The sequence below is a fragment of the Borostomias antarcticus genome (assembly GCF_949987555.1).
Source record: "Borostomias antarcticus genome assembly, chromosome: 3".
NCBI lineage: Eukaryota > Metazoa > Chordata > Actinopteri > Stomiiformes > Stomiidae > Borostomias > Borostomias antarcticus.
Genome location: NC_140236.1, coordinates 79,701 through 84,700, shown reverse-complemented (window position 1 = coordinate 84,700; position 5,000 = coordinate 79,701). Strand labels below are relative to the sequence as shown.

Sequence of the window (5,000 nt, the reverse complement as noted above, 5' to 3'; positions counted from 1 at the left end):
ATGGATCCAATATTATAATTTAAATACCTAAACTAGACCCAATTAACCTATTCTGTGAAATACAAGGACTTTACCTACAACAATTATACCCACATCTCTACACTAAACAATGCCAGTCCTAACATTTGGAATAAGCATTAAACAAACTAGGAAGCTTATTTCTAACTCAGTGGATTGGGAAAGCAGAAGGGCTGACTGGCCCTGTTCTGAGACACAAAGTATAATGTTTTGTGAACAAACAGAAATGTATTGGCAATGGTAAATAATGAACTGTGGCTAGCAGTCCTAGTGGTGGGGTTAGGGTTAGTCCTAGTGGTGGGGTTAGGGTTAGTCCTAGTGGTGGGGTTAGGGTTAGGGTTAGTCCTAGTGGTGGGGTTAGGGTTAGGGTTAGTCCTAGTGGTGGGGTTAGGGTTAGGGTTAGTCCTAGTGGTGGGGTTAGGGTTAGGGTTAGTCCTAGTGGTGGGGTTAGGGTTAGGGTTAGTCCTAGTGGTGGGGTTAGGGCTAACCATACATCTCATAGGATGAACGAATGAATGAGCGCCATTTTAATAATGCCCCTCCTATGATGTCCTCTGGTGAGTGACAATCAACAATAATATAAACAGCAAGCCAATGGTTTCATCTACTGTTCCATGTTCCTTATACACACACACACACACGCACACACACACACACGCACACACGCACACACACACACACACACACACACACACACACGCACACACACACACACACACGCACACACACACACACACACACACACACACACACACACACACAGGAACCAGTCACACATGGGCTCTAGTATTTCCCTCTTCAGTCCAGATGCAGAACTATCCCCTCTCGTTCTGATTCCTGGATAAATGGACCATGGGATTAATGTAGCCCAGATGTCGATTTCCAATATCCCTCCCTCCCTGGCGGGCAGCCGGGGCTCGGGGCTCTGGGCCAGGGACACTCAAGCATCCATCCTCATTTAGGCCCTGACTCCTCAGCGCAGCCCACCGTCTCTCAGCGGGGGTCACCTTCACAGGGCCGGGGGAGGAGGAGAAACTTCAGAGAGACCTGACTGCTCCAAGGTCTGTCTGAAGGCTTCCTGAGCCCTCGGCCTTGGGCCTGCTGGAGGTCCCTATCTGGCCCGCGGAGGTAGGGAGGAAGGGAGGAAGAGAGAGAGGGAGGGAGGGATGGTATCTGTGTGTACAGGGAGGGAGCCCAGGGTCCGGGGAGAGTGGGGGGAGTGATTGATACTGAAGGCCGTCTCCTCTCCCCCATGCTGACGGCCACTTGGGCCCAATCTCCCATCAGACACAATTAGCCAGCTAGGGTTAACCCTCAGAGACACAGGACACAGGGAGAATACACACAATCTACCAGCAAACACATCTACCTACACACACATCTACCAACACACATCTACCAACACACACTTCTACCAGCACACACTTCTACCAACACACATCTACCAACACACATCTACCAACACACACATCTACCTACACACATCTACCAACACACACTTCTACCAGCACACACTTCTACCAACACACATCTACCAACACACATCTACCAACACACACATCTACCTACACACATCTACCAACACACATCTACCAACACACATCTACCTACAGTACACACATCTACCAACACACACTTCTAGTACACACATCTACCAACACAAACTTCTACCAGCACACATCTACCAACACACACTTCTACCAGCACACACTTCTATCAACACACACTTCTACCAGCACACACTTCTACCAACACACATCTACCAACACACACTTCTACCAACACACACTTCTACCAGCACACATCTACCAACACACACTTCTACCAGCACACACTTCTATCAACACACACTTCTACCAGCACACACTTCTACCAACACACATCTATCAACACACACTTCTACCAACACACATCTACCAAGAAACACATCTACCAACACACATCTACCAACACACACTTCTACCAGCACACACTTCTACCAACACACACATCTACCAACACACATCTACCAAGAAACACATCTACCAACACACATCTACCAACACACACTTCTACCAACACACACTTCTACCAGCACACACTTCTACCAACACACACATCTACCAAGAAACACATCTACCAACACACATCTACCAACACACACTTCTACCAGCACACACTTCTATCAACACACACTTCTACCAGCACACACTTCTACCTACAGTACACACATCTACCAACACACACATCTACCTATACACACTTCTACCAACACACACATCTATCTACACACATCTACCAACACACACTTCTACCAACATACACATCTACCAACACACACATCTACCAACACACACATGTACCAACACACACTTCTACCAACACACACATCTACCAACACACACTTCTACCAACACACACTTCTACCTACACACACTTCTACCAACACACATCTACCAACACACATCTACCAACACACACATCTACCAACACACATCTACCAACACACACATCTACCTACACACGTCTACCTACACACACATCTACCTACACACATCTACCAACACACACATCTAACAACACACACTTCTACCAACACACACTTCTACCAACACACACATCTACCAACACACACTTCTACCAACACACATCTACCAACACACATCTACCAACACACACATCTACCTACACACATCTACCTACAGTACACACATCTACCAACACACACTTCTACCTACAGTACACACATCTACCAACACACACTTCTACCAGCACACATCTACCAACACACACTTCTACCAGCACACACTTCTACCAACACACATCTACCAACACACATCTACCAACACACATCTACCAACACACATCTACCAACACACACTTCTACCAACACACACTTCTACCAACACACACATCTACCAACACACACTTCTACCAACACACATCTACCAACACACATCTACCAACAAAGGCATTACACTCCCTTTTAGCCTGGAAGAGAGAGAGAGGGAGAGAGAGAGGGAGGGAGAGAGAGAGAGAGAGAGAGACACAGAGACAGAGAGAGAGAGAGAGAGAGAGAGAGTGTGTGTGTGTGTCAAAGAGAGAGTAATGGCATGTGTGTATCAGAGAGAGAGAAGGAGATAAAGAAATGGCATGTGTGTGTGTGTGTCAAAGAGAGAGAAATAGTGTGTATCAGAGAGAGACACACACAGAGAGAGAGGAGATAAAGAGATGGTGTGTGTGTGTGTGTGTGTGTGTGTGTGTTAAACCCCCGTTGCCATGGTCAGCGGTCATCCCATAGGAATGTGCAGAGAGAGCGTATTTCATTCATGGGGCAAAAGATAACGATGGAAGAGAGGAGCAGAGAGAGAGACACAATGAGAGAGAGACACAATGAGAGAGAAAGAGAGACAGAGAGAGAAGGAGAGACAGAGAGAGAAGGAGAGACAGAGAGAGAGACAGAGACAACGAGAGAAAGAGAGAGAGAGACAGAGAGGGAGAGACAGAGAGAAGGAGAGACAGAGAGAAGGAGAGACAGAGAGAGAAGGAGAGACAGAGAGAGAGACAGAGACAACGAGAGAAAGATAGAGAGACAGAGAGGAAAAGAGAGAGAAAGAGAGAGAGAGATAGAGAGGAAGAGAGAGAGAGAGAGAGAGAGAGAGAGACAGAGAGGAAGAGAGAGAGAGAGAGAGACAGAGAGAGACAGAGAGGAAGAGAGAGAGAGAGGGTCACTGAAAGAGGGTTAGGGTTAGGAGGATAGTAAGTCATCATATTAAGTATGAATGAGATGGAGGAAAAGAGCAAAAGCAATCGTTACAGCAAGAGACAGGAAAGACTCGGAGAAGGAGGAGGAGAGGTGGAGAGGAGGAGGAGGAGAGGGAGAAGGAGGGGTGGAGGGAGGAGAGGGAGAAGGAGGGAGGAAGAGAGGGAGAAGGAGGGGTGGAGGAGGAGGAGAGGGAGAAGGAGTGGAGGAGGAGGAGAGGGAGAAGGAGGGATTGAGGGAGGAGGAGAGGGAGAAGGAGGGGTGGAGGAGGAGAGGGAGAAGGAGAAGGAGGGATGGAGGAGGAGGAGAGGGAGAAGGAGAAGGAGGGATGGAGGAGGAGAAGAGGGAGAAGGAGGGATGGAGGAGGAGGAGAGGTGAGGGAGAAGGAAGAAGAGGAAGAGTGTGTAGATGACACATGAGACCTGCTGCTTAGGAACACTGCTGGGGAGTTAATCGCATAGCAGGTTCAGCCGAGCACACAAATCCATAATTAATCAGCTTTATAAATAGTGTGTGCTCCCTCCCTCACACACACACACACACACACACACACACACACACACACACACACAAACAGACACACACACACACACACACACACACACACACACAAACAGACACACACACACACACACACACACACACACACACACACACACAGTGAATTAAAGGAAGGGAAGTGCGTAGGTGCATTATTCAGTAGTGAGTATTTCCAGATGGCTGATCTGAATAGAGCACACGGCTGTTTTACACTGTCTGGTCCACTGAGTGTGAGTGGCAGCGCGGCCATGCTCCGCCTGCTCTGCGCTGTGTGTGTGCGTGTGTGTGTGTGTGTGTGTGTGTGTTCGCGCACGCATTATGAAAACACTGCTGCACTTGAACAGGTTCCTGAGGAGCTGCTCATTATAAAGAGACGACCGGACAGGAGAGTCAGAGCCATGAATATGTCACTGTAGGTCCATGTGTGTGTGAATATGTAACTGTGGGTCCATGTGTGTGTGAATATGTCACTGTAGGTCCATGTGTGTGTGAATATGTCACTGTAGGTCCATGTGTGTGTGAATATGTCACTGTAGGTCCATGTGTGTGTGAATATGTCACTGTAGGTCCATGTGTGTGTGAATATGTCACTGTAGGTCCATGTGTGTGTGAATATGTCACTGTGGGTCCATGTGTGTGTGAATATGTCACTGTGGGTCCATGTGTGTGTGAATATGTCACTGTGGGTCCATGTGTGTGT

At 47.8% G+C, this 5,000-nt stretch overlaps 1 protein-coding gene across 1 annotated transcript in view; it reads right to left on the bottom strand.

The window, feature by feature from the left end:
* Positions 1-5,000, bottom strand: part of LOC311329923 (nuclear receptor coactivator 3-like) — a gene marked incomplete at both ends in the record, with an annotated part of 36,560 nt that overhangs the window by 25,486 nt on the left and 6,074 nt on the right. The gene's annotated exons all lie outside the window — the stretch shown is intronic.